Source organism: Sceloporus occidentalis, unplaced genomic scaffold, assembly GCF_023333645.1.
Source record: "Sceloporus occidentalis isolate IW3139 unplaced genomic scaffold, rSceOcc1.0.p SCAF_13, whole genome shotgun sequence".
Taxonomy (NCBI): Eukaryota; Metazoa; Chordata; class Lepidosauria; order Squamata; family Phrynosomatidae; genus Sceloporus; species Sceloporus occidentalis.
This window is the reverse complement of record NW_028316993.1, coordinates 21128606-21149854: the sequence shown is the minus strand read 5'-3', so window position 1 is coordinate 21149854 and position 21249 is coordinate 21128606. Positions and strand designations below refer to the sequence as shown.

General features: G+C 44.9%; 1 long non-coding RNA gene across 4 annotated transcripts in view; it reads left to right on the top strand.

Moving 5' to 3' along the window:
* Nucleotides 1-20706, top strand: part of LOC149305169 (uncharacterized) — a 120901-nt gene extending 100195 nt beyond the window's left edge. For all 4 annotated transcript variants that reach the window (XR_016271863.1, XR_016271860.1, XR_016271862.1 and 1 more), the window contains 3 exons: nt 18327-18444; nt 18788-18875; nt 20156-20706. This is a non-coding gene — a long non-coding RNA (uncharacterized LOC149305169). The remainder of the gene's footprint in view (nt 1-18326; nt 18445-18787; nt 18876-20155) is intronic.
* Nucleotides 20707-21249: the final 543 nt, after the last annotated feature.

The following is a 21249-nucleotide window of genomic DNA, read 5'->3' as shown; positions in this document are numbered from 1 at the left end:
TTAATTGCTGTTGTTCCCCACCTCAATCAATGGGGAGAGGCGGGTAAGAAATAATTATTATTATTATTATTATTATTATTATTATTATTATTATTACCACCTGGCTCAGAACTGCAGCTGGATACTGTCTTGGTAACCCACTGTCCTTCACAGGCTGATAAATGGCCGTGAAGCAAAGCTGTCTTGCATGGAATAGTTTTGCACTTAGAGGTACTGAATGCTTCCTTGTGCAATAAACTTAAAAGACCACATGCTTGTATAACTCCAAGTTACATAAACATATCCCTAACCACATTCCAGCAGTGGACAGCCCAGAAGAATGTGAATGATAGAACCACTATATTTTTGAGTATTTCAGATAAGGGTTTTTGTTTGTTGTTTATTTATTGTTTTATCAGTTTATAGTTATATTATTTTAAAGGGATAAATTGTTTATTAACTATTTTTGTATTTTATGAATTTAGACTGTATGTCTTTGGCAGGTTTTATGTTGCTTTAATAACTTTGTAAAGTGCCATGAAAAACTTGCAGAGCTATATAAATAAATGCTAACAACAACAACAACAACAACAGTAGAAGGACAGGACTGGAGGCACAACAGTTGCTTTCACTCTTAATGTTTGTGAATATTTAAAAGTATAATGGTGTGTTCAAATATAGGTAAGGAGAACCTACCTACTAATAATGTGAACCCATGCATTCCTAGCAGGAAGCAGAATACAGTGAATTCATTAGGTTTTCCTCACCAGTGAGTCTATAGATACTGCAACATCAGTTGTCCCAAAGGAAACTAAGGGGCTTGGAAGATCACCATTAAGAGATGGGGCCACACCGTCCCTGGAAGTGCTTGGTTGGGGAAGCTGTGGCACAAAAAGCAGGACCGTGGCACAAAAAGATGTACCATGGAAAGGGTGCCATAGCTGCCATGGCTTTTCTGTGGAGTGATGCCACCCGCCTTGTGGTTGATCGAGCAGCATGACACTGGCATGATGCTGGCTTGGGGGGGGGGGTGGCGTACAGTCACTATGCCCCCACTCTGCCCTCATGCCAAGCATATTTTGCCAGTTTGTTGAGGGTCTAAATACAGTATGTAAACAAGTAATTTCTGTGGTATTCAACGTCCAATTCACTGTTGCACCTCCTCTAATGATCCAGAGAAAGGGATGTGGAAAATTAACTGAAACAAAACTGGGGCAGAGGGGGAGAAACTAAGCTGATAGGGATGTTGCATCTCTCACAGCTATAGCCTTATCCCAAAGTTTGTCACTTGCATGTTAAGAGGTCACATTTGTTATTCACATCTAAATAAATACAAAGCTACTTGATGGCTCCAGGGGATTAGACCTGCAGTACAAGAGAAAGAGGAAGGACAGCAAAACACACACACACACACAGATTACCTCCACCTGCCACCTGTTCTTGGGTGGATGGAAAATTTGTTTCAGGAAGGAAATGATGTCACAGAGGCTATTATCAACTTAGTCCTGGGGTGGCTTGATGTACCAGATGCCTCTTTCTGAATCTAGAAAAAGCTAATCAGGGTTAGAAAAGGATGTAATTTCATCTTCTTGAATGGGTGCTTCAAAACTTTAAGCTAATGGATGGACAGGCTTTTGGCCCTGATGGCTACCAGTAATGATGACCCAGTAGTCGAAGGCTACATGCGGGTACCTCTCTTCCCTCATTGTAATATATTTTTCCCCCAGTGATAGAAGACCGAACTGTATAAGCCTCTTGTGATAGGGAAAGACGATTTTCCATTCACCCTGCCCCCATCTTGAGATCTTTATCCAAATTGTTATTTTCTTCCTACTAGCAGCAGTGGGGAAAGAGTGATCTAATCTGTGTGAAAGCAACAAAATGGGATTTGGTGGTGGTGGTGGTGGTGGTGGTGGTAGTGGTTGTGAGAGGACATCTCTGGGGCTCCTCTTAGGGCCTTTGGAGGAGCATGTACAACTCCTGGACTTACTCTGAGGCAAGTGTAGGTGCACTAGCATAAAAAAAAAAATAGTGCAAGCAATTACTGTTTCTTGCAGATTGCCTAAGTGCAATGTCTAATGCAAACAATCATGCTGAAAGCATACTCACAGCCCTCTCTTATACTTAGTGGATGGAGAATCAATCAGTGGTGACACAATGCATGAAATCATGGCCATGTTACTCACTGCACAATCAGTGCCTACAGATATTTACCATATACCCAGAAAGTATAGCAACTTGGTCAGAAGAACAGCGATCCAATCAATATTCCTGGGAAAAGTATTCCACAAATGATATACTACAAAGATTCTATCCATCTCTCTCCCCAGCCAAACACTTGAAGAATTGTCACCCTTTTACAACAGCAATTACTATCTCATTCAAATACACAGCCAGACAGCCAAACACCTCTTAACTAACAGTCAAGTATTCTGGACTATTAACCAGCCATCTGCCTAACAAAGGAATGATCAGTCTGCAACTAGGGGCTTATCTTCACATTTTCTTTTGCAACACAATGATGAGAATATTCATAGAATCATAGAATCATAGAGTTGGAAGAGACTACAAGGGCCATCCAGTCCAACCCCCTGCCATGCAGGAAATCTAAATCAAAGCATCCCCGACAGATGGCCATCCAGCCTCTGTTTAAAGACCTCTAAGGAAGGAGACTCCACTGCACTCCAAGGAAGGAGTTTGTTCCACTGTCGAACAGCCCTTACTGTCAGGAAGTTTCTCCTAATGTTGAGGTGGAATCTCTTTTCCTGGAGCTTGCATCCACTGTTCCACGTTCTAGTCTCTGGAGCAGCAGAAAACAAGCTTGCTCCCTCCTCAATATGACTTCCCTTCAAATATTTAAACAGGGCTATCATGTCACCTCTTAACCTTCTCTTCTCCAGGCTAAACATCCCCAGCTCCCTGAGTCGTTCCTCATAGGACATGGTTTCCAGACCCTTCACCATTTTAGTCACTCTCCTTTGGACACGCTTCAGTTTCTCAATGTCCTTTTTGAATTGTGGTGCCCAGAACTGGACACAGTATTCCAGGTGGGGCCTGACCAAACCAGAATAGAGTGGCACTATTACTTCCCTTGATTTAGGCACTATACTTTTATTGATGCAGCCTAAAATTGCAGTGGCCTTAGCTGCCGCATCACACTGTTGACTCATGTTCAACTTGTGGTCTACTTGGACTCCTAGATCCCTTTCACACGTAGTTTCATTCAGCCAGTTGTCGCCCATCCTATATCTGGGCATTTCATTTTTCCGCCCTAAGTGCAGTACCTTACATTTCTCTGTGATGAATTTCATTTTGTTAGCTTTGGCCCAGCTTTCCAGTCTGTTCAGGTCATTCTGAATCTTGATCCTGTCCTCTGGGGTATTAGCTACTCCTCCTAATTTGGTGTCATCTGCAAAGTATGCCCCCAATTCTGTCATCCAAGTCATTGATAAAGATGTTGAATAGCACCGGGCCCAGGACAGAGCTCTGTGGGACCCCACTGGACACTTCTCTCCAGGATGAAAAGGTGCCATTGTTGAGCACCCTTTACGTTCGGCCGGTCAACCAATTACAAATCCATGTAACAGTTGCCTTGTCTAGCCCACATTTTACAAGCTTGTCTGCAAGAATATCATGGGGAACCCTGTCAAAGGCCTTACTGAAATCAAGATATACTATATCCACAGCATTCCCTTCATCTAACAACCTGGTAATTTTATCAAAGAAAGAGGTAAGATTTGTCTGGAATGACTTGTTTTTCTGAAACCCATGTTGACTCTTTGTGATTATGGAATTGCCTTCTAAATGTTCACAGACTCTCTGCTTAATGATCTGCTCTAGAATCTTTCCTGGTATTGATGTCAGACTAACTGGATGATAATTGTTGGTATCCTCTTTTTCCCCTTTTTGAAGATGTGGACAACGTTTGCCCTCCTTCAGTCTGCTGGGACTTCTCCTGTTCTTCAGGAGTTCTCAAAGATTATTGCCAATGGCTCCGATATTACTTTTGCCAGTTCTTTTAATCCCTTGGATATAGTTCATCTGGTCCTGGAGATTTATATTCGTTTAGGTTAACCAGGTACTCCTGTACTATCTCTTTACTTATTCTGTGCTGAAATTCCCCTATTCTGTCTTCCTGTCCATTATCCTCAGGTTGAGCACCCTTTGCCTTTTCTGAAAAGACTGAAGCAAAAAAGGTGTTGAGTAATTCTGCCTTTTCTCTCTCCCCTTTTAGCATTTTGCCATCTTCTCCATGCAGTGGCCCTACCATTTCCTTCTTCTTCCTTTTGCTGGGGACATATCCAAAAAAGCCCTTTTTATTGTTCTTAACCTCTCTAGCAAGCCTGAATTCAAGCCTGAGTTCTTGGTTATCCATTCCCTGATTTGCTGTTCTCAAGCAATCAATTCCTTTCTGAGATTTGCTCTCCTTCAATATTATCTGGAGAAGAAACTATGCTGGTATTTTTCCAGATCTGTTTTGTCTGTGCCCATCTCTCCTTTGCTTCAATTTAGGAATTAAAATAGGTTATATATTAATCATCAAATGAAAGACATTATCACACTACACTGTTATAGCATTATTTTCCCACTGTAACTGCTATGGCAGCCTCCTGTGGAATTCTGGGGTTTATAATTTAGTGAAGCCTAAGAGCTCTCTGGCTGGGAATTCTAAATGCCCCCTCCTTAAACTACAAATCCCAAGATTTGACAGTAGGCAGCCATAGCAGTTAAAGTCGAATAATAGTGTGTAAACAGCACAGTATGATATTGTGCACAAAATTGTTAAATGTGCAGAGTTTATTTAGAAATTCCTTCCTGGATAATAGCATGCTATGTGAGCTATCTTTTAAAAACAGTTTGCCTGGCAAGAAGAGGGAAAAGGGGGTCCACAACTGGGGATGGTAGAGATTGTAGGTCTGCCTAATAGGAATGTGGGAGAATAGTCTTCTTATCTGTTGAGGAATTGCACCCCACTTGGAGCTGGAAACAGCTCCCTTTTTCACTGGCTTTGGGAAGGGTGTGATGATGCATCTTTCCAATCTGGCCTGAACTGTGTTCTTTGTTAGAATTATTTTAATGTTCTACTGTTCTAAATTGCTGTTAATTATGTTGATTGCAATCAATATTGCAATGGCCAGACAAAAAGTAATAAACTCATTGTCAATCATCAGCATCATCCAGCATGTTTGGGGCACATCAAGTTGCAGGAGTCTGCCATACAACATTGATCTTCAAGTATCTCATGGGTCAAGGGGCAGTGGTTACTTAGCAGCATCAGTAACATTGGTAGGACTGAGACCATCACTTATGTCATTGCCTTAAATATTCTGTTCCAAATATGCCTTCACAATGTAGCCAATCCAAACAGATGTCTCACAAGATTTTGGAAAGATGTTCTACCTCAGATGTTGGTGAGTCTCCATAAAAAGACTGAGCCTCATTACTGTTTCTGTTTATACACAAGACATTTCAATCTCATATTAAAGTTGCATGGTACAATCTGCAGAGGTTCTGTTTTGCATATGTCCCACTGCAGATAAAAGACTAATTAAAAGATCATGGTATTGGTAAACTGGAGCTCATGAGAAAGATCTAGGCCAGCCTACTCTGATCTGTTACCCTTCAGTTGTGTTGGGAAACAGTTCCCATAATCCCAGCCAATAACCATGGCTGGCTATAGACTATGAAAGACATAGTCCAACACATCTGGATAGCGCCAAGTTGGGCATTTCTCATTTCATTCATGAATGGCAAGCAACATACATTTCATTTTTAAACCAGCATATAATCTATCTTTGAGGTCAGTTGGGTTGAGAGGGAGAGCCGGTCCCAAATTTAATAGTCATCTTGACCAAGTGGAGATTTTAACTTGTTATCTCCCCAATCCTACTTCAATGTTCTGAACCTAGGTGGGCAGATATGGTGAGTGTTGGGCCAATTTTCCATTGGAATCCTCTAACCCCATTTATTTCAACATGATATGTGTAGTAGAAATTGCTGGTGGATTGTGCTCCTTTGGATGAGGAAAGCTTCATGCTCATTTTAGTTTCCAAATTTTCACAAAACTTATCTTGAAGTGCCTATCATATCTCTTTTGGACCCCTTAAGCCCCTTCAGCACAAACCCCAGCAGGAAGTCAATAGTGTAATCTGCAGAAGGGAGTGCAAAATGGCTTCTGTCTTCTATCTGAAAATAAAAGCAGGATGTTAGAAGCTGATAAAGACTGAGATAAAGCTGGCACATTTTACAACTGAAGCTGCAAGATATACAAAAAATAAAACAAAAAGCTGGCATTATCTGAGTCTCAGGCTAATACTAATAATGATCACTCAGCTGGGTCATGATATTTTGCTGCCTGATGTGCAGCAGCAAATGCTCAGAGGATGCAGGAGGTCTGGAACAGGTGGCAAGTGATGTATTCCATGTTCAGCAAAACGAGCTAGAGCTTTGGTCAATTGCTGGCACCATCAAAACACAGAATCACCTCCCCACAACCCCACTAGTCAGCCTTCCATGTCCACTTAATTTTTAACCACAGATTCAAGTATGCAAACCTTGATGTTGCCATTTTATATACAGATGGAATACCATATTACTATGTCATTGTATATAATGAGACCTGAACATCCACGGATTTTGGTATCCACAGAGAATCATAGAATCATAGAGTCATAGAGTTGGAAGATACTGCAAGGGCCATCCAGTGCAACCCCCTGCCATGCAGGAAATCCAAATCAAAGCATCTCCAACAGATGGCCATCCAGCCTCTGAGGTTTATCACACGGAGATTTGTAGAGCTTTTGCAGGTCAGTTCCGACATGACTGCGCTTCCAATGATTAGCATTCATGTCAGAATGTGAATGTGTTATCAGACGCCATTCCGTCTATAGGAGCTCCTTGCAAGGTGCTTCCGCAGTGATTCCAAAGTGACCCCTCATTTTGGTAAAACCAGAAAAAAGTGACTTCACAGAATTTGCTTCTAGGCTCACTTCGATTGCACTGCGAACTGGTCTGGTGTGGAAAACCACTCTGATGTCACCCCCTTGGCTCTCTGCGTCCTGCTCCATCATCCCCCTCCTCCTCCTTCATGCCATCTTACCCCCTCTGCCACCCTGCAACCCATCCCATTATTCCCATCATCCCCTGCCTTCTCCTGCATCCCGATCCTGGCCCCAGTGACCCCCAGTGACCTATCCCATCATCCCCTGCCTTCTCCTGTATCCTGATCCTGGCCCCATGGACCCCCAGCAACCTATCCCATCATCCCCTGCCTTCTCCTGCATCCCGATCCTGGCCCCAGGGACCCCCAGCAAGCTATCCCATCATCCCCTGCCTTCTCCTGCATCCCGATCCTGGCCCCAGCGACCCCCAGTGAGCTATCCCATCATCCTCTGCCTTCTCCTGCATCCCAATCCTGGCCCCAAGGACACCCAGTGAGCTATCCCATCATCCTTGCCTTCTCCTGCATCCCAATCCTGGCCCCAGTGACCCCCAGCGACCTATCCCATCGTCCCCTGCCTTCTCCTGCATCCCAATCCTGGCCCCAGTGACCCCCTGCCATCCATCCCATCATCCCCCGATGTCATGCCCAGCCTGGAGGATGGCTTGGAGGACTCAGAGGATGAGCTAGAGCCCCTGGGACCTGAACCTGTAATGGAGGAGCCAGAGCCCCCGGGGCTTGAACCTGTAATGGAGGAGCCAGAGGCTGGCCCCTAGTTCTGCTGGAGCAGAGTCTATGGCCCCTCCAGAGGTTCAGCAGTCAAGTTTGCCTGGTGCCAAGGCTGTGGACATGGAGGAGGATCTGCCTACCTTCAATGAGCGTCGAGCAGAAAGAGAGGGCCTTCAAAGATCTCGGAGGCTTTATCAGAAGTGTCTTCGTAATCAGACACAGCTGAAGGCCGGCTCCTTGCCTTCTTAAGCACCTGGAGCATGTGTGGTTCTTTGCCAGTGGATATCTGACTCTTTTGGAGGAAAGACTCTGTCTCTGGCTCCTTTGGCTTCTTGTCTTGACTACCCGGAAACCTTGACCTTGGACTGCTTTATCGACCTGCCTATCTGTTACCCTGAACCTCGGACCGTTTGACAATTCTCTTGGTAATCCCTTTTGGTAGAACTACTGTGAATCTCCAGGACTGTGTAGCTTACACTGACTTTGCTGTGCTGGGAGGGGGTTTGTTTGTTTGAGAACTAGCTGCCTTATCAGCCCTTTGGCTGCTTTCCCGGACACCTGATTGCTCCTGCATCCCCATCTCACCCTCTCTGCCAAACTGCCATCTATCCCATCATCCCCTCACTGCTTCTTCACCCTGATGAAGGATGACAGCTAAGGAGGGGGCAGGGAAGGAGGACAGCATCCAGAACCCCACTGAGCATGTGCAAGGGGACCAATTCGAATCGTTGAACCCTCCGGTGTGGTAATACAATGTGCACTCACTCCCCTTTGCTTGAATCCTCATCACATGACTTGCTTGGAATAGAACTGACTTCGCTTCCCCCTCAATTCGGAAGGGCAACAGAAAGGCAACCAGGTGTGGTAAAACATCACGTTTTAACCTTAATTCGCACTGCTAGACAGGAGTGACTCTGGATCTGGTGTGAAAAAACATCACACTTTGCATTGCTAGAACAGGAGAGATTGCAGATCTGAGCTGCAAACCTCCCCATGTGTGATAAGGTCCTCTGTTTAAAGACCTCCAAGGAAGGAGACTCCACTACACTCCGAGGGAGTTTGTTCCACTGTCGGACAGCCCTTACTGTCAGGAGGTTCCTCCTAATGTTGAGGTAGAATCTCTGTTGCTGTAGCTTGCAGCCATTACTCTGGGTCCTAGTCTCTGGAACCAAACTCCAGCACATACCAAGGGCCCACTGTAATTACCTCGAAAAGGAAAGAAGGAAGGAAAGAAGGAAGGAATAATGGGTGCCGCCAAAATACAGTCATCCCTCCATTTTTGCGGACTTGAATTCTGTATCCCTTGCCCTTTTGTGGGCGGAAAATGGAGGATGACAAAATGGGGTGCATGCTGCCATTCAAGCCAATGGGACTTGAATATTGGCGTTTTTCTGTTTTTGTGTGGGGTCCGGAACGGGGGGGGGGGTGATTTTCTGTTTTTGCGTTGGGGGCAACTATACATCATACAGTCATTGACTGAGGAACAGCCTTTTTATTTCCCTATAGTCCTGTCAAAACCTTCAGAGCCATAATTGTGTTCCCAAACTCTAAACCCACAAAAAGGTAAGAATAATGCCAAGCAAATTCAGCCAACACAGAAGAAAGAACCTCGGTGCATACTCAACTGAAATGCAAGCATTAATATTACAGGACACAGATGCTGAAATCCACTGCCTAACCCCAGCTCTTACAAACACTTGTGTTTATTCACCTATGGTTTGTGTGCCACACTCATGGGCCTGCCTGCTTTTGATTCAGTGACTATGGTCCCTGAGAGGATATTGTGGGAGGGACAGAGGATGAATGTTGCAAATATTGCCACTCAGTGACATTTTCTGAGTCACCAATGGACTAGCACCTGTGTGAGACCTCAGGCAAGGAGTTGGAAATAGACTCACTAACAGGCAAACACCTGCAGGGCCCATGGTATTTCCTCCCTCTCCTGACACCAAAACCAATTAAAGAAAAATAGAAAAATTGAGTCTTGCTTTCCTCTTATTTGCTGCAGAAATCTGTCTCTTCTCCTTGGCTTTGTTCACCAAGCCATAATACTCATACTCACACTCATACTCACAGAAGTCTTGAGTTCGTGTTACAACTGGTGTGTGGGTGTGAGAATCAGAATTGGTCAGAATCAAGTGCCATGATCATGAACAACTCTGGTGTTTATCACATGGAGGTTTTTGGAACTTTTTGCAGCTCAGATCCGATGTGACTGCGGGTCCAACAATGTGAATTCACGTCATTATTATTATTGTTATTATTATTATTAAACTTTATTTCTAAAGCGCTGTAATTATACACAGTGCTGTACAAAGTCAGTAAAATTAAGGAATATATAAAAGCCTGCCCGAGGCAGACACTCTAAAAGTAATAACAATTAGATAGAGGAATAGATAAAATTACAATGTAGGAAAGAAAAGACAAATTAAAAAAACATCAGATATAAAAGCAAATCACATCAAACATTATCAGACAGCCAGATGACAATCACAAATTCCCAGAGAACGCTTCCCTAAACAATATGGTTTTCAGCCCAGCCTTAAAACTGGTTAGGGAAGTGATGAGCCGTGCATGCAGAGGAAGAAGGTTCCAGGAATGAGGGGCAGCAAGAGAGAAGGGACGGATCCGGGACGGGGCAGAGAAAATCCTGGGTTGAGAGAGGAGACTTTGGCTACCAGAGCGGAGAGTGTGAGTAGGGATGTAGGGAGAGAGAAGATCAGTTAAATAAAGAGGGGCCAGCCCATGCAGGGCTTTAAAGGTGAGTAACAAAAGTTTGTACCTGATGCGAAAAGGAAGAGGGAGCCAGTGAAGGGAAGACAACAGAGGGGAGACATGATCATAAGAGCAAGCGAGTGAAATAATGCGTGCAGCTGAATGCTGAACAGAAATTAATGGGTGGAGGTGAGAGAGAGGAAGCCCTGCCAGGAGGAGGTTACAGTAGTCTAGTCGTGAGACCACTAGGTGTTTTTGCAGTAGAAGCTGAGAGATATGGACGGATTTTGGCAATATTATAGAGAAAAAATCTACAGACCTTGGCTGTAGTCTGGATCTGGGGGATAAATCATAGAATCATAGAATAATAAAGTTGGAAGAGACCACAAGGGCCATCCAGTCCAACCCCCTGCCATGTAGGAATCCAAATCAAATCATCTTCGACAGATGGCCATCTAGCCTCTGTTTAAAGACCTCCAAGGAAGGAGACTCCACTACACTCCGAGGGAGTTTGTTCCACTGTCGGACAGCCCTTACTGTCAGGAAGTTCTTCCTAATGTTGAGGTGGAATTTCTTTTCTTGTAGCTTGCATCCATTGCTCCGGGTCCTAGTCTCTGGAGCAAGTGAAAACAAGTCAGCTCCCTCCTCACTATGGCATCCCTTCAAGTATTTAAACAGGGCTATCATATCACTTCTTAACCTTCTTTTCTCCAGGCTAAACATCCCCAGCTCCTTAAGTCGTTCCTCATAGGACATGGTTTCTAGACCTTTCACCATTTTATTTGCCCTCCTTTGGACATGTTCCAGTTTTTCAACATCCTTTTTGAATTGTGGTGCCCAGAACTGGACAAAGAGGAATCAAAAATGAAACCAAGACTGCGGGCTTCCTGGACCGGCTGGATAGAGATGTTATTGATAGAAATAGAAAACGAGTAGTGAAGGGTGGGCTTAGGTGGGAAAACAAGAAGCTCGGTTTTGGACATATTGAGCTTCAGACACCGATGGTGCATCCAGTGGGAGACAGCTGTTAAACAGGATGACACTTGCTGTTCTAGCTCTGATGAAAGATTAGGGGTGGAAAGGTACAGCTGGGTATCATCGGCGTATAAATGGTAGGAGAAACCAAAAGAACTAATGTTTGTCAAGGGAGAGTGTGTATAAAGAGAACAAAAGGGGACCCAAAACAGAGCCCTGAGGAACTCCAACAGATAAGGGGACAGAGGACGAGGTCTGACCACCCAAGACCACTGTAAAAGATCTATCTGACAGGTAGGATGTGAACCAATCGAGAACAAGGCCCGAGAAACCAAGGTCAGAGAGTACGTCTATTAGGAGACAGTGGTCCACGGTGTCGAAAGCCGCAGACAGATCGAGAAGGACAAGGATAGAGTAGAGGCCATTCACCTTGGCCCGCAAAAGATTATTCGAGATCTTAGTGAGGGCCGTCTCTGTGGAGTGTCGTGGGCAAAACCCAGACTGAAAGGGATCCAGAATGGAGTTGGCTTCAAGAAACTCAAGACAGCGTGAATAGACAACTCGTTCCAACACTTTAGAAAGAAAAGGAAGAAGAGAGATTGGACGATAGCTAGCAAAGGAAGAAGGGTTGAGAGAGGGTTTTTTCAGAATAGGGGAAACTAAGGTATGTTTGAAGACCAAGGGGAAGGAACCCAAAGAGAAAGAGAGATTAAAGATATAGAGGAGGGAGGGTAACAGAGAAGGGGCTATAGAGATTAGAAAACGAGAAGGAATTGGATCAAGAGAACAGGTGGTAGGTTTGGATGAGTTCAGCAGCAAAGAGAGTTCTTCCAAAGAAACAGGAGGAAACACAGAGAGTTTATTAATAGGAGGGGCGAGGAAATTGATGGTGGGAGCCAAATCCGGGAGAGTTAACTCAGAACGAATAGTAGTGATCTTTGTAATGAAATAATAAGCAAAGTCGGAGGGAGAAAATAATGGAGAGACAGAAGGAGGAGAGGGTTTTAACAGCGTGTTGAAACAGGAGAACAAACGCTGCGGGCGCCTCTCGTTGGCACAGATCAATGATTTAAAGTAGTCTTGTTTTGCCATCGACAGGGTGCATGAAAAAGATAAAAGAATAAATTTATAGTGGATAAAGTCGGCCCACTCCCTGGACTTTCTCCAGAGATGTTCGGCTGCTCGAGAGCAGGACCGGAGAAACCTAACAATAGGAGTGATCCAGGGCTGAGGCCTAGTCGTAGAGGAAGAGGAGGACACACACGTAGATACTGGGGCAAAGCTGTCAAGAGTTAAGGAAAGGGTGGAATTCAATAACGACATAGCTGAGTCAGGAGAGTCCCCAAGACTGAGAGAAGCGAAGGATGAGTCAAAGGACTGAGTGAGATAGTTAAGGTTAAGAGAATGAAGATCGCGGAACTGGTGGAGGACGGTACAACAGGGAGGTGGGATATAGGTAAGAGTAAAGGAGAGTAAGTGATGGTCAGATAATGGAAAATCAGAAGCCAAGTAGTCGGACACGACACACTTGGAGTGGAGAACTAAGTCAAGACAGTGACCAAGGGAATTGGTTGGAGAATTGGAATGTGGTTGGAGTCTGAAGGAAGCTAAAAGAGAGCTGAAGCAGGAGGTTGAAGAACTCTTGGGATCATCAAGGTGGATGTTAAAGTCACCTAAAATCAGGGAGGGGACTGTATCTGAAAGAAAAAATGTCAACCATGACTCAAAATCTGTGAAAAACTGAGACGCTGAGAAAGGAGGATGATAGATGATGGCAACCCGAAGTTGCAGAGGAAAAAAGAGTCTAATGGAGTGTAATTCAAATGAGGAGAAGGAATAGGGGGGAGGAGAGAGAACCTGAAATTGGCAGGACTTAGATAATAAGATGCCGACCCCTCCTCCACGACCCTCAGGGCGGCCAGCGTGGGTAAAGGAGAGACCGCCAAAAGAAAGGGCAGCAGAGGTAGCGGTATCGTGGGCCAGAAGCCAGGTTTCGGTGAGGGCGAGAAGATTAAATGATTGTGACAGAAAAAGATCATGGATCGCCGTTGCTTTTGGGGCAGCGGAGCGGCAGTTCCAAAGAGCGCAAGAGAATGGGAGTTGGGAAATAGGGAGGGGGCGGATAGGGATGAGATAAGGAGAAGGAGAGGTGCAAAGAGCCATGGGGAAGAGAGGTTTGTGTGACAAACAGATGGCAGGAGAAAATGTAGAAAGGAGAAAAACAGAAAAATAAAGATACAGTCCAACAGTGCTAGATGGAATGGGCTGGCGATCCCAAGACATGAGGGAATTGACAGAGAACAAAGGGTAGCTATGGAAGCCTCCGGACGTCCCAGGTTCTAAAGATGGTAGAGGGAGTGATGGCTGAGGGGACGCTGCCTGGTGTCCCGAGTGTTGCTCCAGCCCCGCCCCTCTCCCTGCCAAGCTGAAGGTGCTGCTGCTGCTTCCAAGGAGTCCCAGTACAGTGGGAAGAGAAAGGGAGGGTTAGCATTCAGGAGAGGTTCCTCTCAGGTGGCAGGCTGGCTGTTCTTCACAAGGGAGGGGAGGGCTGGAACAGTGCCCTTTTAAGGGGAAGGCAGGCCCCGCCCCTCTCCCTGCCGAGCTGAAGGTGCTGCTGCTGCTTCCAAGGAGTCCCAGTACAGTCATAACATGAATGTGTTATCACATGCAATTCCTTTCTATGGGCTCCCCTTCCACGGTGCTTCCGCAGTGATTCCAAAGTGGCTCCTCATTTTGATGAATTCGGAAACAAGTGAATTCACCAAAATCTGCTTCTAAGCTCACTTCTATTTCACCTCGAATTGGACTGGTGTGGAAGATCACTCCGATGTCACCCCCTTGGCCCCCTCTGTCCTGCTCCTTCATCCCCATCCTCCCCCTTCATGCCATCTTGTCCTCTCCATCATCCTGCAACCTATCCCATCATGCCCTGCCTGCTCCTTCACCCTAATCCTGGCCCCAGTGACCCCCTGCGACCTATCCCATCATCCCCTGCCTGCTCCTTGATCCTGATCCTGGCCCCAGTGACCCCCTGCGACCTATCCCATCATCCCCTGCCTGATCCTGCATCCCGATCCTGGCCCCAGTGATGCCCTGCGACCTATCCCATCATCCCCTGCCTGCTGCTTCAGCCCGATCCTGGCCCCAGTGACCCCCTGCAAACTATCCCATCATCCCCTGCCTGCTCCTTCACCCTGATCCTGGCCCTGGCGAACTATCCCATCATCCCCTGACTGCTCCATCGCGATCCTGGCCCCGGTGACCCCCTGTGACCTATCTCATCATTCCTTTACTGCTCCTTCATCCCAATCCTGGTCCCAGTGACACCCTGCGACCTATCTCATCATCCCCTGACTGCTCCTTCACCCCAATGGATATAATAATAATAATAATAATAATAATAATAATAATAATAAAGATTTATTTCTAGCCCGCCCAATCACGAAGAATCCAGGCGGGTTACAACAGTAAAATATATCAAATTACAATAGAGTTAAAAAAAATCAAACCCTAGACCTACCCCCCCCCCCCCATTCCCAGTACTAAAACAGAATTAAACAGTAATAGTATAAAAACCTTAATAACATTAAAGACATTAAACAAAAAATAGGCAGAAAGATAGGTGGGGAAGAATAGGCAGACGAGGGGGACAAATATCTCTATATCTGGGGAGGGTAACTAAGTTGGAAAGGCCTGCCGGAAGAGATCTGTCTTAAGTGCTTTCTTAAAAGCTGTCAGAGTGGGAATGTGACAGATCTCCTCCGGCAGGTCATTCCATAGTTTTGGAGCAGTAATAGAAAAGGCCCTCTGGAAACTGATCTTAGCCTAGATTTTTTTGGCTGTAGTAGATTTCTTCCAGAGGACATTAGTGTGTGGGACGGACAATAGGGAAGAAGGGATTCCCTCAAGTACTCTGGGCCCAAGCCATGTAGGGCTTTAAAGGTAATCACCAACACCTTGTACTTTGCCCGGAAACTAATAGGCAGCCAGTGCAGGGACTTATATGGTCATTCCTAGAAGTTCCTGTGATCAATCTGGCTGCCATATTTTGTACCAGCTGAAGTTTCCAAACTTGGCACAAGGGTAGCCCCAAGTAGAGCGCATTACAGAAGTCCAATTGAGAGGTTACCAGTGCATGTACTACTGTTTCCAGGTCCCTCGGCTACAAGAAGGGGTGCAGTTGGTGTATCAGACGAAGCTGATAGCAGGTGCTCTTGACTGTCGCATCCACCTGAGCTGTCAGTTGGAGCGACGAGTCAAGGAGCACCCCCAAACTGCGAACAGAATCCTTCAGGGGAAGTGTGACCCCATCCAGAACTGGCTGACACAACTCCATTCCTGGATTCAGGGTTCCTATAGCAAGTACCTCCGTCTTACCTGGATTCAGCTTGAGTCTGTTTTCCCTCATCCAGTCCATTACCGTCCCAAGACAGGCATTCAGAGAAGAGATGCCATCCTTAGTCACTGCTTCAGTCCGAGACATAGAGAAGTATATTTGGGTGTCATCAGCGTACTAACACCCCACCCCATGTCTCCAGATGATCTCACCCAGCGGCTTCATGTAAATGTTAAATAGCATTGGGGACAGAATCGCGCCTTGAGGGATGCACAATTTGAGCTCCCTCTTGGCCAAACAACTGTCCTCAAGTGACACCATCTGGAACCTGCCCTAGAGGTAGGACCGGAACCACTGCAATGCAGTGCCCCCAATACTTGACTCTCTCAGGCGTTCCAGAAGGATACTGTGGTCAATGGTATCGAAGGCTGCTGAGAGGTCCAAGAGCACCAGCAGGGTCACACTTCCCCTGTCAATGCCCAGACGGAGATCATCAAATAAGGCGACCATGGCAGTCTCCACTCCGTATCCTGTCCTGAATCCAATTTGAAATGGATCCAGAAAATCCGTTTCCTCCAAGACTGCTTGTAGCTGATTGGTGACTGCTCTCTTGATCACCTTGCTCAGAAATGGTAGTAACGAGACTGGTCTATAGTTATTTCTATCCAGGGGGTGGGTCCAGGGAAGGCTTTTTTAAGAGTGGTCTAACTACTGCCTCCTTGAGATGACAGCTAAGTAGGGGACAGGGAAGGAGGACAGCAACCAGAGCCCCATTGAGCATGTGTAAGGGTGCCGATTAGAATCGTTGAACCCTCAAAGTATGTTCCGATGTGGTAATACAATATGCATTCACCACGCTTTGCTTGAATCCGCATCACGTGACGTGTCTGGAATCAAATTAACTCTGCTTCCCCCTCGATTCGGAAGTGCAATGGGAAAGCAACCAGGTGTGGTAAAACATCACATTTTAACGTGAATTCGCATTGCTAGACAGGTGTGACTCCAGATCTGGTGTGAAAAAACATCACGTTTCACGTTGCTAGAACAGAAGTGACTGCGGATCTGAGCTGCAAACCCCCCACATGTGATAAGGCCCTCTGTGTTGCTGTGTTCCCTGAAACCCTCGTTTGGTGACTAGTTTTATTGGAAGCCCATTTTAAAGGAGCACAATGGGTCTTTCCTAGCCATAGGACTAGAAGGTGGCATGTTTTTGGACCTGTGTGAAACAAAACCTCTGAGCATAGTATTAATCAACTTTGATGAAATAACATTTTACAAACATTTGCAAATTGCCCCCTGGTGGGCATTTTCTATTGGTTTCCCCAACTCCACAATGTGTTTAAGTGACTGCAAGGAATGCTAGCTGGGAAAGCACCATTTTGTCTTTCCCACAATTTCCCCAAAATAGCATCACTCCACATACTGTAAAAGTGTGACACAATGTGGTAGTTTCTCAACGCAGTCACCCAGCAGAGGGTTCAGCACTGGTACAAGTTGCACAGATATAATGTGTGTGTGTGTGTGTGTGTGTGTGTGGAGAGAGAGAGAGAGATCCATGTTTTTTAAAAAGGCTTTAAATTATGAACCTGTTGTGTGTTTTAATTATATTTTTTCAATATTTTTGAAGTCCCATTTTTGTAGAAAATGTATACTATAAATCTAATATGTTAAAAAAGAAATTAAATAACAAGCTCACTGTAGCTCAGCTGGCAAGTGGTCTAAAATGGAGAATGACAATCTTCAATTTATTAATGTAATAATATAATAATAGAGTAATAATACTAACAACACTGTGTAGTGGTAACTGTATTCTGTCCATCTTATGCTATTAACAAGAAACAAGAAACCCTATGCCTTCCTAAACAGATACTTTACTAACAATCAGCTTTATATTTGACTCAAAATGCTATGCATAATGCAGATGTATTACAAAGATTTAGAGAAGGGCTGGGGAAGATATGGTCTTTCCAGGACCAGCTCTGCCATTGGGGAAGTCAAGTAGTTTCTTCATGCAGCAGATTTTGGGTGTTAAAAATTAGTGCAAATAGTCCTTCAGTTTCTTAACTGTTGGGGGCACAAAGAGGTGCTTGAATGATTTTCTGCCTTCTGTGCCAAAACAGCTTTGCTGACTTGGGTTCTATGCCCCTTAACTTTGGTTGGAGATGGCTTCTCACAGTAAAATCCCTTGGGTTGGCACTGGGCCTTCTGGATTATGTTGGACTGCAGCCCCCATCATTCTTCAATATTGCCTATGTTAATCGAGTTTTTATGGGAACTGAAGCACAACCCAATCTGGAAGTCCACATCTCCTTCAGTCCTTATTATAGTCCATTGAGAGCCAGCATGACATAGTGGTTTGAGTGTTGGACTACAACTCTGAAGACCAGGGTTCAATTCCCAACTCGGCCATGAAACCCATCTTGATCTTGGGCAAGTCACATGCTCTCAGCCTCAGGGGAAGGCAATGGCAAACCTCCTTGAAAACCTTCCAAAGAAAACCCCATGATAAATTTGCATTAGGGTCCCCATAAGTCAGAAGCACCTTGAAGGCCCACAACACACACACATAATTCCGTGGTGCACTAACTGGCACATTACCTGTTTCGGGCATATAAACATATCATGTGTACCCAAACCACATTTTTATTGCAGGTAAAGAAAACGAAAGAGAGCAAAGAGAAGAGGAGGACAAGAACAAGGCTATTTTGTTGCTGTGGTTGTCTTGGTCTGGTCTTATGTAGCTGTTTCAAGAAGACCAGCTGTCCCTCAGGCAGGTCGTGAGAAAAAAGGCATGGGCCAGTGTCCTGGTGCAGGAAACAGACCGTTTGGGAGGCAAGAAGGGCTGGAACAGGGACGTGTGTGTGCTGGTACCACATCCTTCAAGATGAGCACATGAGATAGCAAGCTGCAGGAAGCAGCTGTCAGGGTGTCCCAACAACGGACGTTGGGAAAACTGGCCACCAGCTGCTAACATTTGCTCAGCACTCCCCACCACCACCACCAATTCCTTTATTCTCCCTTCTACTCCTTTTTATTAAAGAAGTGGGAAGAGTGATTTTTTAAAAATTCAACAACATATAAAACCGTTTCTTTGTCTGTCCATTCCTTGACAGGTCCCCCTGTGTATTAACTGTGGATAGGCTTCTTTCCTCCAGCAAAACTTCCGATCCCAGGCAAACTCATCCAGGCCTTGAGAAGCAGGTATGTGCATCTGAAGCTGTGAATCACCTTCCTGGCGCCAGCAATCTGCAAAGCTGAGCATGTCACATCCTGCTCCTTCTGACACCTTGCGCCTTTGCTGCTGTGGAAAGTCACATTTGGGCTCAGGCAGTGAAATGTTCCATAATCAAGAGCCAGAATGTCCCACAAGCTGCCTCCGTGCCTTTCCTTCCATATGACGTGCCTGATCTGCCTAAAGAAATGCAAACAACACTCTAAGAGGGGTTCATCTCTGGAAGAGCTGAGCTTCTATATTCAGGATTCCATTATTACTATCATTATCATCATCCCCAACTTTCCCCAGTACTGGGATTCAAGATGGCTTACAACATACACTCAGACCTCTATATCTGCAGATTCTTTAACCATGGATTCAACCATCCATGGTTTGAAAACATTCATAAAAATATAAATTCCAAAAAGCAAACCTTGATTTTGCCATTTTATATAAAGGAAACCATTTTACTGTGCCACTGTATTTAAGTGGACTTTAGTATTCATGGATTTTGGTATCCATGAGGCATCCTGGAACCTAATCCCAGAGGGTGGGAAGGGCCCACCAAAACAAATTGAACTATATTAAAATACAGAGTCCTTGTACTGGATAGGCCTATAATACATTACTAAGAAATAGGGTAGCCAATTACAGTTCACAAGAGAGAAGAGGCATCAACAAAATATTAGGTAGGGTGCTGGCCTACATTATTATGTAGGCCAGCACCCTACCTAATATTTTGTTGATGCCTCTTCTCTTGCATATACTAATGCCTCTTGCATATACTAATCTATATGGATAGATGCACATTTAAAAATAATAACTGTAATTGAACTGTAAACACAATACAGCTCATGATAGTGGGGAAGACTGTGAGCAGATTACTTGTGTTTTCCCACTCTAGTCTGCTGCCCAGGTGCAAGCTGCTTGTAGGCAACGTTACAGCCTCACCGCTCCTTCCCTTGGGCTTCTTTGTGTTTAAACTGGACTTAAATTTGACAGCACTTAAAAACAGCGGACAACTGTCCCCTGACAGCCCTCTGAACAATCAGGGATGAGGGCCATCATACTGAAATGGTCAGTCAGAAGGAGGTGAAAGGTTTCCTGGAAGGCTACAGACAATACTGAGCTTGATAGACAAATATCCCTAGTAGTATAAGGCAGTTTCTGTCATCCAGGGCGATCTCATATTACTAGGGTTTTGTCTACAAAATACTTGAGCTCTAATAATCTCCCTCTCCCTCTGATTCTTCCCTTCCCTTTATAGAGCAGAAATGGATAGGCCCCATCCTCACCAGAAAGAGACTGCAATCCGAAATTTGTCATAGGAGAACCGAGAGTGGAGGAAGGATGAAAAGAGGGTTATTATGATGAAAGTAAACAAGGAAAGAATATACATTTAACTTTAGGGTGGCATAGTGGTTTGAGTGTTGGATAGTGACTCTGGAGATGATGGTTTGCTTCCCTACTCAGCCATGAAACCCACATGCTCTCTGCCTCAGGGGAAGGCAATGGAAAAGCTCCTCTGCAGAAATCTTGCCAAGAACACCCCATGATACGACTCGAAGTCACACAACAACAAAGACATATTTAGCTTTAGCTATCGAATGATGACCTTTGATGACCGGATAGGCAAACTGTTGTCATTAGGGCTCACTTGCTACCCCCATTTGGCAACGCTAACAAAACAAACACACCACCAAATTTTAGCAGCATCACAATAAACCTTATTTTGTCCATTCTCTTCCCTACTACAAAGTGGGGAGTTGTTTGGGGGCATGAGAAGAGGGATTCTGTGGTTCAAGAGGGATGCACAATAAAGAGACAGTTCTTGATATGATTGTGAGCTTTGTTTGTGTGTTCCTGCATGGAAGGGTGTTAGACTGGATGGGCTTTGTGGTCTCTTACAACTCTATGATTCTATGATTCAGTGGCAACTGTGATGGTTCCAGGAACCTCAGTGGCAGCTGCCCAAATATCTGTGGGGGCATTGTCCCCAGTGCAGCCTCTGTTCCTGGGAAATTTACCTGCTTCCAGTACAGTATTATGACAATATTGGTCAGACAAACTGGTCAGACAAACAGAAAAAACTTCCCAGACTTTTAGGAAGCTTAGGAAACAAGAGTTGGATCCAAAGGTATCTTTCCACACCCAGAAAATGTCTTCTGTTCATAGAAGTTCTGTTTTTACATTGTACTATATGTGGAAAATAAAGCTAACCCTCAAAATCTTAAGATCTAGCTGTACAACCCCGTGCACAAGCAGAAGCATGCATGAGACTGGCCATCAAATCTACCTGTTACAGCAGGTATGTGAACTCATAACCATTTACAGAACAATGCTGATCACTATTTTCTTCTG